The following is an 18704-nucleotide window of genomic DNA, read 5'->3' on the forward strand; positions in this document are numbered from 1 at the left end:
GGTCTCACTGTCTTTCCCAGCTGGTTTTGAACTACTGGGCTCAAGCGATGCACTTGCCCTGGCCTCCCAAAGTGCTGGGATTACAGGTGTCGGTGGCCCAAAGTGGCCTGTAAGCTGGGCTGCATGCCTGGGGTGCTTTCTCTGGAATTAACCATGTGCAAAATCAGAATCTCAAACTAGAATGTTCAACAGCTTGGCTCCTAATACCTTTGGATGTTAACCTAATGCAAGATATAGTTTAAACTCCTTCTTATTGCTGTGAAATTGCCTGTGACAACATGAAAAGGTCATCTTACACGTAAATCTCAAGAGCCACAGAGATTTCCAAACATATCCTAAACAGAAGCAATGAGCAACTCTTCACATCATGCCAGATCATCTTTCTTAAGAGACTGGGTGTTTGAGATTTTTAATTTTCCCATGCACGATCTCCTGGCGTTCTCCCATTATTAAAAATATGAAGAAATCACTGAAGTGCATTCCTATATGATGCGTCCTTTATGACACAGCTTGTTTATAATGACTTCTTAAAATTAACAAGCCCTGAAACAAAGTCAATGTGACCTAATAAACTCCTGAATAATATTTGTAATACATTGTAACAAGAAAAGAAAAATCATTATTTTAGTGCAAGCAGAACAAGGCAGCAACAAAAGCAAAAAATCTTAAGTAAGGGAAGAACATTGAGCTTCAAGTCAAAGAAAATCTGTTCTGCTCACTCACCTGCTTAAGTGACCAGGACAACATCCACTCATATAAGAGGACAAGGACAAAAACATGTTTTAGCCATTTGAGAAAATAAAACTGACTTTGTCTGAATTTCTGGATATCTGACTGAATTTTCTATGACCTTTTGCCAATGGATACCTAAACTATAAAGATCATATACGTTTTTTTAAAAGTTCCAGAGAATGCTACATTTTGTTTGCCAGAACCCTGGGAGGAACATTATGTTTTATTTTTTTAAATTTGTTTGTTTTGTTTTGTTTGCCAACAGCCTGATTCGAAATCTCAGGGTTCTCTGGATGTTTCAAAAATTATTATCTTCATTTGCCAGGAGAGAAATAGCCATGCAATAACAAAATGTGTGCTTGACCTATAAAAATGGTTACTAAGGCTGGGCGCGGTGGCTCACACCTGTAATCCCAGCACTTTGAGAGGCCGAGGCAGGAGGATCACTTGAGGTCAGGAGTTTGTGACCAGCCTGGCCGACATGGTGAAACCTCATCTCTACTAAAAATACAAAAATTAGTAGGGCGTGGTGGCAGGTGCCTGTAATCCCAGCTACTGGGGAGGCTGAGGCAGGAAAATCTCTTGAACCTGGGAGGTGGAGGGTGGAGGTTGCAGTGAGCCGAGATCACGCCCTTGTACTCCTGCCTGGGCGACAGAGGGAGACTGTCTCAAAAAAAAGAAAAGAAAAGAAAATAAATGGTTACTAAGCCCACTCCTCTCTCAGCACAGAGGCTTCTCAGGAGTGTGAGCCAGGTGGGGGAGTCCAGACCCCTGCATCCTCACCTGCAAAGCCTAAGGTGATTTCCAGCTCCAGCCTCCAGGCAAGGCCTCCACTGGGCCTCAGGAGACGCGTGACAGAAGTACAGGTCTGACGACTCAATAATAAACTGACAGAGACTCTTCACACCATCACATGAAGGTCCCCCTGGCAGCACTCCCTGGACCAGTGGCAGGTGGTGGAGTTTCCCAAGACCTGCCTTAGAGGAGGCTCAAAGCCGGCTCTGGAATAGTCTGTTCCGTCTCAATCAGCACAGCCTTCCAGAAGCTGCTTCACACAGATCTGGGTTCAAATCCTGGCCCTGTGACTTATTCTTTTAGTCATGTGACCCGAGGCCAGTCAGTTCTCCTCATGTGTCAAACAGTACTTAAACCACAGGGTTGGTGATGGAGTAAAGCCCCCATCGAGTGTCTAAGGAGGTACCCCGGTGCCAAGCAGAAATCCAAACACCATAAGCATGTTATTCTTTTTATTTGTTTTTCTTTTTTTTTTTGAAACAGAGTCTCCCTCTGTCGCCCAGGCTGGAGTGCAGTGGTATGATGTCAGCTGATTGCAACCTCTACCTCCCAGGTTCAAGCGATTCTCCTGCCTCAGCCTCCCGGGGAGTTGGGACTACAGGTGCCTGCCACCACACCTGGCCGATTTTTGTATTTTTTGTATTTTTAGTAGAGACAGGGTTTCGCTATGTTGGCCAGGCTGGTCTCCAACTCCTGGCCTCAAGTGATCCACCCACTTCAGCCTCCCAAAGTGCTGGGATTGCAGGCGTGAGCCACCGCGCCCACCCGCATGGTCTGGTTTTAGAGAAATCGGCATACAGACTGAAAGTCTTAAAACTGCAAAAGGGTACAATCTGTAAAGGGTAAAAAATGAAAAACGCCAGATACACACTGCTTCCCATAAATCACGCCAAGGCTGCAACAAGCCGTGTTTGAGAGGAGGAAACCCCAACGAAGAAATAATAGAGTAATGGTATTCAGCAGGCATGCCCCTAGGACACAGGCAGCCCGGGATACCCAACGAATGGAAGAATAGAAGAAGCCAAATGTCATTTATGTTCAGCTTGAGGCCATTACTGGGCAAGAATCTGTTTTTGGAGTACCAGCAGCACCAAGGCAGCATCCTAATGACATTTCCCTGACAGCTCACCCTTTCCCGAGCACAGCAATGTGGTAGACAAAGAAAAGGGCATGTAAACAGGCGAGGGGGGAGGCAGGGCAAAGCCCCGTGGTTAAACACTCATTGCAGCTAATCCACACCGTGAGCAATCCTCACACGGAAGGAGGGGGTGATTTACAGAGATGAAATCCAGAGGAAGAAAATAGCGGGGGAACATTCTCAAGGACTTATCAGTAACAAAAACATTTAGAAAAGCAGGTTCTCTAAACCACTGTGGAGACAATTCCATTACTTGGGATTTTTAAAACAGAACCAGATAAACTCTCCATCCATTACTCAGTGTGCTAGGTAGTTTGGAAAATCACGTGTAAGAGATCACATGCAAGAAAGTGTCCCCTGCTCTTATGAAGCTTTCGGCTGCATCAGAGAAAGTTCTCCCAAAAGCGAAACAGGTCAGGTACAGTGAGTGGCTCACCCCTATAACCCCAGAACTTTGGAAGGCCGAGGCAGGAGGATCACTTGAGGCCAGGAGTTCGAGACCAGCCTGGGCAATACATAGTGAGACCCCCCATCTCCACAGAAATATTTCTTTTTTTTTCTTTTTTGAGACGGAGTCTTACCCTGTCGCCCAGGCTGGAGTGCAATGGCGTGATCTCGACTCACTGCAACCTCCACTTCCCGGTACAAGCGATTCTCCTGCCTCAGCCTCCTGAGTAGCTGAGATTACAGGTGTACGCCACCATGCCTGGCTAATTTTTCGTATATTTAGTAGAGAGGAGGTTTTGCCATGTTGGCCAGGCTGGTCTTGAACTCCTGACCTTGTGACCCCACCTGCCTCGGCCTCCCAAAGTGTTGGGATTACAGTTGTGAGCCACCGTGCCTGGCTCGCAAAAATATTTCTAAAAAAACAAAAATATAGGACAACTGACCCTCAAGAGCATGAGTTGAAGACTGAAAGGGTAAAGGCAGAGAAGCCCAAAGTAGGCTGCAAGCATCTGGGAGCAGTGGGTGGCAGAGATCAGATTTGAGTTGGCCCTGAAGAATCAGTGGTGGGCTCTGGAAGCAGGAGATACTACATGAGCAAGGACACAGAGACTGGAGTAAGCCTGTGGGATCTGTAGGACACGGTACCGTGTTTCAGGAGTTCATGAGGAATGGCAGGACACAGGGAATGGCCAGGAGCCAGCTCTCCTAACCATTACTGTAAAGGGGCTTCCTTGCCCTGGTTGGTCAATTTTGCCACCTGGCTCTTTCCTTTCTTTCTTTTTTTTGAGAGTCTCGCTCTGACACGAGGCTGCAGTGCAGTGGTGCCCTCTTGGCTCACTGCAACCTCCGCCTCCTGGGTTTAGCTGATTCTCCTGCCTCAGCCTCCTGAGCAGCTGGGATTACAGATGCCCGCCGTGACACCTGGCTAATTTTTGTATTTTCAGTATGGACGGGGTTTCACCATGTTGGTCAGGCTGGTCCTGAACTCCTGATCTCAAGTGATCTGCCCACCTCAGCCTCCCAAAGTGCTAGGATCACAGGCATGAGTCACTGCACCCAGCCTTTTTATACACACACACACACACACACACACACACACACACACACACACACACAGAGAGAGACACACACAGAGTGTCACTGTGTTGCCCAGCTAATTTTTAAGTTTTTAGTAGAGATGGGATTTCACCATATTGGCCAGCCTGGTCTTGAACTCCTGACCTCAGGTGATCCTCCTGCCTCGGCCTCCGAAAGTGCTGGGATTATAGGAATGAGCCACTGCATCTGGACTGCCCCCTGAGCTCTTAACAGAGAAAATGTGATGCAAACCCATGTCCCGACCATGCAGAGTGGCAGATGGCAGGTGATGTAAGCATGCTATGAAGTGTTTAGGGGTTCATAGGGAATGGGAGGTTTTTAAAATTTTTTTTAAAATTTTTTATTTTTTTGAGATGGAGTCTCCCTCTTTCACCTAGGCTGGAGTACAGTGGTGCAATCTCAGCCCACTGCAACCTCCACCTCCCAGGTTCAAGCGATCCTTCTGCCTCAGCCTCCTAAGTAGCTGGGATTACAGGCGCGCACCACTACGCCCAGCTAAATTTTGTATCTTTAGTAGAGACAAGGCTTCGCCATGTTGGCCAGGCTAGTCTCAAACTCCCGACCTCAGGTGATCCATCCGCGTCAGCTTCCCAAAGTGCTGGGATTACAGATGTGTGCCACAGCACCTGGCCTGTTTTTATTTTTTAATGTCTTTTTTTTTTTTTTTGAGATAAGCTCTCCCTCTGTTGCCCAGGCTGGAGTGCGGTGGCGTGATCATGGCTCACTGCAGCCTTGACTTCCTGGGCTCAGGTGATCCTCCCACCTCAGCCTCCAGAGTAGCTGGGACTATAGGCACGCACCACCACACCCAGCTAATTAGGCATGGACACGGTACCAGTTTCCTGTGAGGCCTCGTTCCTCTGGAGTCCAATGTGACCTCTGGGGGACTAGACACCAGTTATTTCCCGGGCCGGCCTCATGGGCGTTCACGCTGCATGGCTGCCCAGGGGTGCATGTGCAAAGGGCTCCACACTTCATCTAACGCACTGCTCTCTCCGTCTTAAAGCCCTTACTACTTTATGTTTTAATAGATGTACTTTTTAGACGCAGGGTCTCACTCTATTGCCCAGGCTAGAGTCAGGTGGTGTGATCATAGCTAACTGCAGCCTCTAACTCCTGTGCTTAGGTGATCCTCCTGCCTCAGCCTCCCGTGTAACTGGGACCACAGGTGCACACCACCACACTTGGCAAACTTCAATTTTTTTTTTTTTAAGAAATGGGGCCACGCTATATTGCCCATGCTACTCTTGAACTCCTGGCCTTGACCTCCCAAAGTGTTGGGATTATAGGCACGAACCACTGTGACTGGCCCGTTAGTATATACATTTTTTTGAACAAGGGTATCCCCATTTTCATTTCACTCTGGGTCCCACAAATCAGGTAGCTGATCCCAATCCCTTTCAGTTATAAAACCTTCTTCTCTACTCTTTTTAGCCTACTGTCAAAGGCATTTTGGTGACTAAAATTTTCTTAGGGTTAGTGGTTAAAAAAGTTTATTGAGCATTAGAGTTTACTGGATACTTGGAAAAGTTTTTTCTTGTGAGATCTCTATCCAAGTGTGAGCATGCATTTCTTTTTCTATTTTTTTTTTTTTTTTTTTGAGACAGTCTTGCCGGCTGTCACCCGGCTGGAGTGCAGTGGTGTGCTCTCGGCTCACTGCAACCTTCGCCTCCCGGGTTCAAGCGATTCTCCTGTCTCGGCCTCCCAAGTAGCTGGGACTACAGGCGCATACCACCATACCCAGGTAATTTTTGTATTTTTAGTAGAGACGAGGTTTCACCATATTGGTCAGGCTGGTCTCAAACTCCTGATCTCAGGTGATCTGCCTGCCTTGGCCTCCCAAAGTGTTGGGATTAGAGGCCTGAGCCACCGAACCTGGCCAAACATGCATTTCTTTTGGCAGAGCAAGAAAATCTTTGAGGTGCTATTTTGAAAAAAATTTGAGATGTTCTTAAAATATTATGGCCTGCAGGCTTTCTCAGTCAATGGATCTTATAAGTAGACGGTGGTCTCTGGACGAATATAACACTGCTTAGGCCTGAATCTCAGCGTGACTCCTCCCCAGGGACTTGTCTGCATGATGCTGAACCTCTACTTATAGTTCCTAAAATGGGAATCATAATGGTTTATATTATATAGGGTTGTGATGAGGTTTTCGTGAGATAAGTCGTATGAGTTTTTTGTTTATTTAATGCCTGGTGTTTAAGTGCTCAAAAATGTTGGCTAAAACCACTTAATTTGGGGCCAGGCTTGGTGGCTCACATCTGTAATCCCAGCACTTTGGGAGGCTGAGGCTGGTGGATCACCTGAGGTCAGCAGTTCCAGACCATCCTGGACAGCATGGTGAAACCCCGTCTCTACTAAAAATACAAAAATTAGCTGGGCGTGGTGGCACACAGCTGTAATCCCAGCTACTTGGGAGCCTGAGGCAGGAGAATCACTTGACCCTGGAGGCGGAGGTTGCAGTGAGCCGAGATGGCACCACTGCATTTCAGTCTGGGTGGGGAAGCGAAACTTTGTCTCAGTAAATAAATAAATAAATAAAAATAAAATAAAATAACTTAATATGGGACCAGTTTTTACCATTCAGATTCATGGCCAGATACGACTCGACTCCTGTCTAAATATCTTTCAAAAATGTGCCAGAAAGTGGATGGATCAGTGTAAATCTTTTAGGAGAACTTAAAAAAAAAAAGGTATTGTTTTGAGATGTTGCCCTTGCATGTGAAGGGCAAGGATTGCTAAGCTTCCTGATAACTGATAAGTGAAAGCATAGCCACAGATGTTTGATATTTGGTATGTACATGTTTCCATTCTATTACAGGTCAGTGGATAGAAACACAGAAAAGACACAACCTGTTCTCTCCTCAAGGAGCAATTAATAGGGATCCTTTTGGCCAGGTACGGTGGCTCGTGCCTGTAATCCCAATACTTTGGGAGGCTGAGGTGGGCGGGTCACCTGAGGTCAGGAGTTCAGGACTAGGCTGGCCAACATGGCGAAACCCCATCTCTGCTAAAAATACAGCAACAACAACAAAATTTAGCTGGGCGTCGTGGTGGGTGCCTGTAATCCCAGCTGCTTGGGAGGCTGAGGCAGGAGAATTGTTTCAATCGGGGAGGCAGAGGTTGCAGTGAGCCAAGATCGTGCCATTGCACTCCAGCCTGGGTGGATGGAGCGAGACTCTGTGTCAAAAAACAAAACAAAACAAAACAAAAAACCCTTTCATGGTATTTTCTATGTGGTCCTGCAGAGCTAGAAAGAGGGAAGGTATTGACCATGTGTTTTCTTCTTGTCTCTGAAGTTTACAATTCATGGGCCCTGTACCTGTAAAGTTTTGGGGCTCTCATTGCAAGGAATGATGGGAGAGGAACATTAACAACAGTGAATGTTCACCTGGATAAGTATATATGGGTGTGGGGTGGGGACAGTAAAGAAGAGGCGGCCGGGGCGCGGTGGCTCACGCCTGTAATCCCAGCCCTTTGGGAGGCCGAGACGGGCGGATCACGAGGTCAGGAGATCAAGACCATCCTGGCTAACACGGTGAAACCCGTCTCTACTGAAAATGCAGAAAATTAGCCAGGCATGGTAGTGGTCGCCTGTAGTCCCAGCTACTTGGGAGGCTGAGACAGGAGAATGGCGTGAACCCGTGAGCTGAGATTGCACCACTGCACTCTAGCCTGAGTGACAGAGTGAGACTTTGTCTCAAAAAAAAAAAAAAAAAAAAAAAGAGGAGTCATCGCTGATTGATTGAGCATCAGGTGAAACCTTTTTTTCCTTAGTTCTGAATCTAGCAGAGCAATTATTGTGATACTGTGTCACCTTCCAATTAAAAGGATCAATGATTTTAAGTATGAGAGTAAAGGTTTTTAAGGCTACAAGGAATCCGTCACACTTGGAGCCTATGTTTTGTAATGATTATTGAGTTTGACAACACAAAGGAGGCCAAACAAATCCTTCCTTTTATGAAGCTGATAACATAATTGCACTTTGGTTTTTCATGTGATTATTGCTCGGAAAAAAGGGAAAGATTTTTCTTATCATGATACCACCCAAGTCAATATACGTTTAAGAGCATTTCTTGGCCAGGCGTGGTGGCTCACGCCTCTAATCCCAGCACTTTGGGAGGCCAAGGCGGGCAGATCACGAAGTCAAGAGATCGAGACCATCCTGGCTAACACAGTGAAACCCCGTTGCTACTAAAAATACAAAAATTAGCCAGGCGTGGTGGCACATGCCTGTAGTCCCAACTACGCAGGAGGCTGAGGCAGGAGAATCGCTTGAACCCAGGAGGCAGAGATTGCAGTGAGCTGAGATTGCACCACTGCACTCCAACCTGGGCAACAGAGTGAGACTTCTCTAATTAAAAAAAAAAAGCATTTCTCAACTAATTTAAGGCTCACATATTTAGTAATGATATAATTGTCCTGGTCATTTGTCAGGTTGTTTTTGAGTTAAAATGAATGGTTTGAGGTTGAGATGAAATCAATGAAAAGCGTATGCCTGTGTGAAGTAGCTTGTACATTTTTATGACTCTTCCATTTTGATTTAGGTGAAAGCCTGCCTTTTCCCTTTATTGGAAATAAAAAAGGAAGTAGGAATGAAAAGAAGAACTGGTCGTGTCTTGAAAATAATAGCAAAAGGAGGTCAGCTTTGTACATACATTGAGCAGTGACAATGGGCCCCGCATCTTATAAAGTTGTAGAATGAATGCTGTTCCCTTCCTGGGGTCGTCACGGCTTGACTTGGGTGATTGCTTCTGAATCCTGCAAGGAGAAATCTTGGGTAGCGGTTCTTAAAAGATGTCGGAAGGACTAGAAAATCATATTGCTTTCTTTTTTTTTTGAGACGGAGTCTCCCTTTGTCAGCCAGGTGGAGTGCAGTGACACGATCTTGGCTCACTGCAACCTCCGACGCCCAGGTTCAAGCAATTCTCCTGCCTTAGCCTCCCGAGTAGCTGGGATTACAGGCGCACGCCACTGCACCCAGCTAATTTTTGTATTTTTAGTAGAGACGGGTTTCACCTTGTTGGCCAGGCTGGTCTGACGTCAAGTAATCTGCCTGCCTCGGTCTCCCAAATTGCTGAGATTACAGGCTTGAGCCACTGTGCCCGGCCAATTCTCAAGTTTTTGTAAGAAGACAGTGCAAGCTGCTGAGAATCCATGATACAGTCTGAGTTCTCTGACGATTGTGGCGTGGTACACAGAAGCAGTCCGTGTTCACATTCGGAGTCTGGTCCGTGTTCACTGTCTTGCTAATCGGATGATCCCAGATGTGCCAATTAGCTGGTACCAGAGGCATGTTTAATTGGTAGAAATGATGAGTTTGACCGTGCTGTTGCCTGATGAGTTTTCAGAGCAGAGACATGGCCTTTCAGGTGACTTAGGACTATAAAGCAAGAGTAAATCCTTTTAAAAGAAAAAAACTGTTTTACCATATGGTCATGACACTTCTGACACTGCGTGGATTTTTCCATACCAGCCCATTTTCCTTGGAAACTGACTTTAAGCGAAATGATGTAACAAAACCCATTTTTTTCATTTTTTTCATCAGTGTTGTAATGAAATGATGTTGACCAAAATGATGATATTCGAGTATGTTATTTTGCTTCCAGTCAATTTCCAAGAACTGATTGGACATTAAGTGAGGACTTACTGTACCACCTCTTAGGGAGAACAGTTGTAACAATTATCTGAGCTAATATTTGGATTATATTAATGAAAACCATGTTGTAGAATGTGTGCCCAGCCTCTCACTATATAGTCAGTCCTGTGGACACCTTTTATCTGTGTCATATCTTGTAATGATAATGTATGCGAAATCCTTATGGTATGCATCACACTTGTTTATACTAGATGATAAGGTACTTGTGGGTGAGCCTGACACACCTTTTGGTAACTTATATAGGATCTTTCACATGAAATGCTCAGAAATGAAAGGTACAATAGTCTGTTTACTATCATACCCAGACATAAAAATGCTAATACTGTTTAGAAAGATTTTAGCTATAAAAGTTTAAAAACCAGGATGAGCATGGTGGCTCACACCTGTAATCTCAGCACTTTGGGAGGCCAAGGTGGGTAGATCACCTGAGGTCAGGAATTCCAGACCAGCCTGGCAGCATGGTGAAATCCCATCTCTACTAAAAATATAAAATTAGCTGGGCATGGTGGCTGGCATCTGTAATCCCAGCTACTTGGGAGATTGAGGCAGGAGAATCTCTTTAACTCGGGAGGCGGAGGTTGCAGTGAGCTGAGATCACTGCAGTGAGCTGAGATCGTGCCACTGCACTCCAGCCTGGGCAACAGAGTGAGACTTCATCTGAGACAAACAAACAAACAAACAAAAATCTATGACTTCAAGTAATAATAGCACTTTCTGTGTTCCTTCCAAGCACTTTGATTAAATGTGTCGTTTAATCTTTACGACATGCCTGCAAATAGCAGTGGTTTTTTTTTTTTTTTTTGTAATTGGCACATGGAAGAGAAATAACTTGTCCAAGGAAGTACAGCTAGTAATGGACAGATCTGGGATTTGAAGCCAGGTCTTCCAAAGTCCACACGTTTCCCCTGCACTTCTTTCTATGCGTTCTAGCTAACCAAGCTGTTGCTCTAATATAATTTGTTTAGAGCATCAAACCACATAATCCAGGTTTCAGAGTGTAGTTTTTTTATATGAAGTATTTGGTACTAAATAATTAAATTAGCTAAGTGTCAAATCCCTCTTTGTTTTTAAGATTTAAATAAAATTAGAATAGATCTTTCCTTTTTTTTTTTTTTCTTTTTGTTACTGTAAAGAGCTTTTTGTGCTGGAACTAATTTTGGTGAGCAACAGAATGAGAACTCAGGGAATGTCGAAGCAGGAAAATTGATACTGAATTTCGGAACGTGCTCAGAATAAAGCCTTTATTTTCAGCAGTAAATTGAGTGACTTGCAACTTGGGGAAATGTCAAACTGACATGAATGGCCATTGCTTGGACTTTATATTAGCAGCTGTTTATCTCATCACAGACATTGGGTTTTATTAAATAACGCCCATTTCAAGTCTTGAACTTCAGAAATACTCGAGCATGTTATTTTCTCTTACCTAGTGCGAGCATAAAGAATGTTGAAAATCTGTAAGATAACTAAATATTAAGGAAGTTGTGTATTGGGAAAGAAGCATACTTAGGTCCTCTTAGGAATGGACATAACAGCAAAATAACCTTTTAAACAAATAGTTTTAAAAAGTCTACTCACAGAGCTAAAAGCAATGAAAGAATGGAGAAAGAATGAACGCTTTATCTTAACTAACATCAGGAGCAACACAAGAGTGCCTGTTGGCGCCACCCCCGTTCAACTTTGTAGTGGAGGTTCTAGCCAACGTAGTTAGAAAATGAAATAGAAGGTATCCAGATTGTAAAGGAAGAAGTAAAACGATCTCTATTTGCAGATGAGATGATCCTGTAGGGAGAAAATCCTAAGGAATCACCTACATAATTATTCCATTTAATAAATGAGTTCACCAAGACTGCAAGATCCAAGATCAATATGCAAAAATGAATTATATATGTATATGATAGCAAGGAAAAATAAAAAAAGAAATTAAGAGAACAATCCCATTTATAATATCATCAATAAGAATAAGATATTTAGGGCCGGGCACGGTGGCTCATGCCTGTAATCCCAGCACTTTGGGAAGCTGAGGCGGGTGGATCACAAGGTCAGGAGATCGAGACCATGGTGAAACCCCGTCTCTACTAAAAATACAAAAAATTAGCCAGGCGCGGTGGCGGGCGCCTGTAGTCCCAGCTACTCAGGAGGCTGAGGCAGGAGAATGGCGTGAACCGGGGATGCAGAGCTTGCAGTGAGCTGAGATCGCACCACTGCACTCCAGCCTGGGGGACAGAGTAAGACTCCGTCTCAAAAAAAAAAAAAAAATAAAAAATAAAAATAAAAAAAGAATAAGATATTTAGGAGTAAATTTGACCAAAGAAGTTCAAGACTTGTACATTGCAAACTATAAAACATCACTGAAAGAAATTAATGAAGACTTAAACAAATGGAAAGACATCCTGTGTCTATGGATTGGAAGACTTAATGTTGTGGAGTTAGTAGAAATCCCCAAACTGATCTATAGATTAAACAAAATACCTTTCAAAATCTCAGCTTGCCCTTTCTGCAAAAATTGAGACGGTGATCCTAAAATTCATATGGAAAATGCAGGGAACCCAAAATAGCCAAAAGAGTCTTGAAAAAGAAGAGCAAAGTTGGATGACTCACAATTTGATTAAAAACTTACTACAGAGCTACGGTAATCAAGACGGTGTGGTCCTGGTGTATGGATCAGTGGACTAGAGTTGAGAGTCCAGAAATAAACTCTCACGTTTATGGTTTATTTTCTTTTGATTATCTTATTGGTTAAGATAGAATAGTCTTTTGAAAAAATAGTGCCGGAGCAACTAGATATTCATATATAAAAGAATGAATTTAGACCGTTGTCTCACACTGTATGTAAAAATTAACTCAAAATGGATCAGTGACCTAATATAAGAACTAAAACTATAAAACTCTTAGAAGAAAACATAGATGTAAAATTTCATGCCTTGAAAGCACAGGCAACAGAAATAGATACATTGTATTTCATCAGAAATTGTGCATCAAAAGATACCATCAAGACTGTGAAAAGACAACTCACAGAATGGGAAATGTGTTTTGAAAATCTGTAAAGGTTTTGAATCTAAAATATGTTGAAAACTTTTGTAACTCAATAATTAATAGATAACCCAATTAAAAATGGGCCAAGGAGATGAACAGGCATTTCTCCAAAGAAGGTACATGAAAAGATGCCCAACGTTTTTAGCCGTCTGGGAAATGCAAATCAAAACCACAATTAGATGTCACTTCATACCCGCTAGGATGACTGTAATAAAAAGATAGATAATAACAAGCGTTGGTGAAGATGTAGAGAGGCTAGAACTCTCCTAGGCTGCTGGTGTGGATGTAAAATGGTGAAGCTGCTTTGGAAAGCAGTCATTCCTCAAGAGGTTCAATGTGGCATTACTAAATGTGCCATCCATTCTGTTCCTAGGTATACATCCAAGAGAAATGAAAATATGTGCCAATATGAAAACCTGTATATGAATGTTCATGGCAGTGTTATTGATGTAGCCAAAGAGCAGAAACAACTTAAATGTTTATCAGTAGATGAATGGATAAAGAAAGTGTACATATCCTTACAATGATGTGATATTTGGCTGTAAAAATGAATTAAGCATTGATATATGCTGCAACTCATGGCTGAACCTTGAAGACATTTTGCTAAGTGAAAGAAGCCAGTCACGAGAAACTATATATTGTGTGATTCTATTTATATAAAGTATCCAGAGTAGACAAATCTATAGACACAGAAAGTAGATTAGTGGTTGCCCAAGGCTGGGGGTTGGAGGATAGTTGAAGAGTAATGGAAAATGACTGATAAAAGGTACGATGTTTCTTGGGGAGAAAAGATGAAAATGTTCCAGAATTGATTGTGATGGTCATTACACAGTTGTGTAATTGTACTAAGAACCATTGAATTATACTTTTTTTTTTTTTGAGATGGAGATTTGCTCTTGTTGCCCAGGCTGGAGTGCAGTGGTGCAATCTTGGCTCACTGCAACCTCCACCTCCCGGGTTCAAGTGATTGTCTTGCCTCAGGCTCTCAAGTAGCTGGGATTACAGGCAAGCACCACCACACCTGGCTAATTTTGTATTTTTAGTAGGAACTGGGTTTCAGCATGTTGGTCTGGCTGGTCTTGAACTCCTGACCTCAGGTAATCCACCTGCCTTGGCCTCCCAAAATGCTGGGATTACAGGCGTGAGCCACTGTGCCTGGCCTGAATTGTACATTTTAAATTGGTGAATTGTGGATTGTATCTCAATGACGCTTTTACAAAAAAAAGAAATCAATCTGTGGAGTATTTCCTATGGCAACTGAAAGTTCAAATAGAGCTAAGCGTGGTGGCTCCTGTACATAATTCCAGCACTTTGGGAGGCCAAGGTGGACAGATTGCTTGAACTCAGAGGTTCAAGACTAGTCTGGGCAATATAGTGAGACCCTGTCTGTACAAAAAGTACAAAAATTAGTTGGGTATGGTGGTGTGTGCCTATAGTCCCCGCTACTGTGGAGGCTGAGGTAGGAGGATTGCTTGAAGCCCAGAGGTGGAGGTTGCAGTGAGCTGAGATTGTACCACTGCACTCCAGCCTGGGCTACAAACTGACAAACCCTATCTCAATAAATAAATAAATAAATAAATAAATAAATAAATAAAAATAAAAAATAGAAAGTTGAAACTGCTAATATAAAATAAACTATGGCACATCAATATAATGGGATACTCTGCAGACTTTAAGTTGCGATGCAGAATGTTATTGAAGGACGTGGGCAGACAATATACTGCTTAATGTAAAAAATAAGTTAACAAATAATATTATCCCAATCTTGTGGAAGAACATTTGTAATGATATTTGTAGGGAGAAGGCTGGAAGTGTGTGTACATTCATGATATTAACAGCAGTCATCTCAAGGTGTTGAAATGACAGATGACTTTAATTTTCTCCTTCTTGCCTGACTGTATTTCCTAGATTTTCTATAATAATCATACATTAGTTAGCAGAAAAAGAGGTTTAAAGTAAATTCACATACAATATAATGTTTTAATACTTTAATAAAAAAAAATAATGTAGAACTAAGAAGATAACTTTACCCAGCCAGGTGCAGTGGCACACGCCTGTAATCCCAGCACTTTGGGAGGCTAAGGCGGGCGGATCACTTGAGGTGAGGAGTTTGAGACCAGCCTGGCCAACATGGTGAAACCCTGTCTCTACTAAAAATACAAAAAAAATTAGCCAGGTGTGGTGGCGGGCGCTTGTAGTCCCAGCTACTCAGGAGGGTGAGGCAGGAGAATTGCTTAACCCCAGGAGGTGGAGGTTGCAGTGAGCTGAGATTGCACCACTGCCCTCCAGCCTGGGTGACTGAGAGAGACTCCATCTCAAAAAAAAAAAGTTACCCTTACATATTTCATTTTACAATTATTGCTATTCATAGAGTAGTGACATATTCCGTGCTTTGACACACACATTATATGTGTAATATATAATGGCTAACTTTCATTGAGTTTGAGATACGTGTATATATGTAGACGTTGTAAACTCTTAATGAAAGTTATGTGTATCTCATTTTTTTTTTTTTTGAGACAGGGTCTGGCTGCATGGCCCAGGCTGGAGTACAATGGTGCAGTGTCAGTTCACTGCAACTTCCACTGCCAAGACTCAAGCGACCCTCCCACTTCAGCCTCCCGAGTAGCTGGAACCCTGGCTAATTTTTGTATTTTGTTTGGTGGAGATGGGGTCTCGTTATGTTGCTCAGCCTGGTCTCGAACTCCTGGGCTCAAGCGGTCCGCCCACCCCAGCCTCCTAAAATGCTAGCATTATAGGCATGAACTACCACACCTGGCCTGTATGTGTATTTTTATGTCATCATAATTGCTCAAGAAATGCTAACTATCCTGTATTGGGATGTAAGTTCTGAACTATTTTATTCACTGTGAAAGATTGGGCTGGAAAATTTCCCTTTCGCCCCTGCTGGCGCCCCACCAGTGCTTAGTTGCTGTCATGAGTGAGTAAGCAGATGGAGCCCGTTGTGGGAGGGAAGAAACCTCAGCTCTTTTCTCCCCCGGGAACCTCCCTTTCTGTAGGCATCTTGCCAGCCTGGCGTCTTCGCTTGTTCTTTGAGTAGCTTGAGGTGACTCTCAGGAGGCTTCTAGGATCTGCTCCAGAAATGCCTTCACCGGAGAAGACCCTTCCTCCAGTGGCTCCTTCACGGATATTTTGGGAGACTGCCTTGGGCTCTAGGTTATTTTCCCCTCCACTTTGGGAGGGGGGAAATTCCAAGGCGCCCCCCCCCCTTTTTTTTTTTGAGACAGAGCCTTGCCCTGTCACTCACGCTGGAGTGCAGTAGTGGTGCGATCTCATCTCACGGCAACCTGACTTTTGGGTTCAAGCAATTCTCCTGGCTCAGCCTCCCAAGTAGCTGGAACTACAGGCATGTGTGTGCCACCGTGCCTGGCTGGTTTTTGTGTTTTTAGTAGAGATGGGGTTTTGCCATGTTGGCCAGGCTGATCTCGAACTCCTGACCTCAGGTGATCTGCTCACCTTGACCTCCCAAAGTGCTGAGATTACACGTGTGAGCCACTGCTCCGGGCCCAAGCCCTTGTTACTGTTGAATTATCCCCGAATCAACCTTGAAACTTAACCAGTTTTCTCACTTTCATCTTTTCCCCCAGACTCCAGTTTCTAGATTCTCTGTCTGCCAATAAGGGTGTCGAGGTTTAGAGCAGAAAAAAAAAAGCCTTGGTCTACGCTGGTGTGCCTTCTCGGCCTGGGAAATGTTTTTGGCGGTCTGAGTGTTTTGTCTTCTCTGTTGGGGGCAGTTAAGAGGCACAAGAAAATGTACCTGTCTGCTGATTGCAGAGGTTAAAAGGCAAGAGCAAAAACACATCACACGTGACATGCATTCCAAATTAGGAAATAGTTAAAAATGCCTACTTGGGACACATCTGCGGGGGCTCAAAGACAGCTCCGTCATTACCTGGGGCTAGAGGCTCTGGCAGTTTTTCGGATAAGCTGTGCGGCAATGCGAGGTTTGTCTGCTGTAGAAAGACCATCCCACCGCTTAGGAAGTCATGAGATGCGGCATGAATGTGATTTTGTTACCCCCCCCCCCCGGAGGCACATCGTGCTGTTCTAGAAAGCCTGTTGTTGGAGGAAAACACATGATGAGCCTTGGGTAAAGGCGTGGCTTGCGATTTCATGTGGGAAGTACATTGTCGTGACGTCTGTGTGATTGACGTCCCGGAGCTGATGGAGACACCATCACACTCCACGGAAGGTCCTTCCTGTCCGATGCAAGGTCTGGAGGAAGAGGCGAGATGGGTTGACTGTGAGCTTCCATCAGCTTCTGCTTAGAGAGAGACTAATTATTTGGGTTTCTGGTGACTCCACCAGCTCCAGATTTAAGGGTTCTCTGTGCTAGGGTGGCATGGGGGTGTGTGTGGTCAGTTACTGCTTAAACTCCCTGCAGAGGGGGCTGGGGGGCTTAGGTGGCAGGTGGTTGGCAGTGGCGTGTGCCAGCCCTGGGTCTGTGCCTAGACCAAGGCTCGTGTTCTGCCCATTGCTCTTGGGACAGGCTCTTTGGGACGTCAAGGATTCTGGGAACATCCTGACACTGCTGTCCTTGGAGTGTGTGGCCAGGGGTGTCTTAGGCTTCAAGGAGAGATACTCAGTGTGGGAGACTCAGCTTCTGCCCAGCACCATGAGGACGCGGGCTTGGAGCTTGCAGGTGGTTTCATCCAGGCCCGAGTGAGAACGTGACCTAGTTACTGTGCCTCTCTGCACGTTGGCAGAATAACCAGACCTTGCTTCCTCCCCTCCTCACAGCAAGCAGAATTCCGCTGAGCCTCTTGGAGGCTGGAGGGCCGGTTTTAGTAACGTGCCCTTTCCTGGTTGGCGACCGTCCAGTTATTTTGGGTGAATGTTAATGGCCGTGAGTTTGAAAGTTGTCGTTAGATAGAAACGCCCTTTCTGGACACAGTGTCCTTGTCACCTACTGTCTGAACGGTGCTTCCTTTTTGGGGAAGAGGATTGAGAGCAAAATGGTCACAAAATCTGTGGCTTTGGATTGTCATTTGATTTTTTTTTTTTTTTTTTTTTGATGCCTTCCATCTGGATTTAGGTCAGTGGAGGGGGTGAATTCGTCGTAGGCACTTGTCTTAGAAAATCTCCTTGAGCCTCAAAGAGAAGGCCATCTTCCCGTGGGTCATCTTTTTGCTGTGCATGGGAGGCACTGCCCACGGGGCAAGGAGAGTCTAACTTTTGGAGGTGGCTGGTGGTCTTGGGTGGAATTTAATCTGGGGACATGTGCATGGCCAATAAACTGTTCTGGAGAAATGAATAGTCTTGTGTCTCCCATATTTCTACCTTATGTAAAGCGCTTGTACTGCACGGTGTCCTTCCTCCAGGCTGATGCAGAATTTTCACACTGCGTTTGCTGGTGATTTGCCGGAGAACTATAAAGTAGTTGTCTCTATTTTTTAAAAATTAAAAAAGATGGGGTCTTGTTCCACTCATTGCCTAGACTGGTCTCAAACTCCTGGCCACAAGTGATCCTCCTGTCTTAGCTTCCTAGTTGCTGGGATTAGAGGAACGAGCCACTTTGCTCAACCTTAGTTTCTGTTGTATTGAGAATGGAAGGAATTTCTCTTATAAGTAGAATTGTAGAGCTAGAAGAGACACCGTATCTCTATCTCTGTCTCTGTCTTTATGTCTGTCACTATATCTGTGTCCGTGTCTGTCTCTAAACTATCTTTATCCCCTTGTTTTGTGGAGATAAAATAGGCACAGAAAGTTAAGCCCCGTTACTCAAGGTCCTACAACTAGTTGAGGGTAGAATAGGGTCCATTGTGCCCAGACAAAACC

General features: G+C 44.3%; 2 protein-coding genes across 3 annotated transcripts in view; one reads left to right on the forward strand and one right to left on the reverse strand.

Annotated features, from left to right (window-relative positions):
• The window catches only part of UPF2 (UPF2 regulator of nonsense mediated mRNA decay), a 484524-nt gene extending 468393 nt beyond the window's left edge, over positions 1–16131 (reverse strand). The window contains exon 1 of the mRNA XM_015146458.3: positions 16128–16131. The gene's annotated coding sequence lies outside the window, so the exon portion shown is untranslated. The remainder of the gene's footprint in view (positions 1–16127) is intronic.
• CAMK1D (calcium/calmodulin dependent protein kinase ID) overlaps positions 1–18704 on the forward strand; it is a 489620-nt gene that overhangs the window by 28314 nt on the left and 442602 nt on the right. The window lies entirely within an intron of this gene.

The sequence above is a fragment of the Macaca mulatta genome, chromosome 9, assembly GCF_049350105.2.
Source record: "Macaca mulatta isolate MMU2019108-1 chromosome 9, T2T-MMU8v2.0, whole genome shotgun sequence".
NCBI lineage: Eukaryota > Metazoa > Chordata > Mammalia > Primates > Cercopithecidae > Macaca > Macaca mulatta.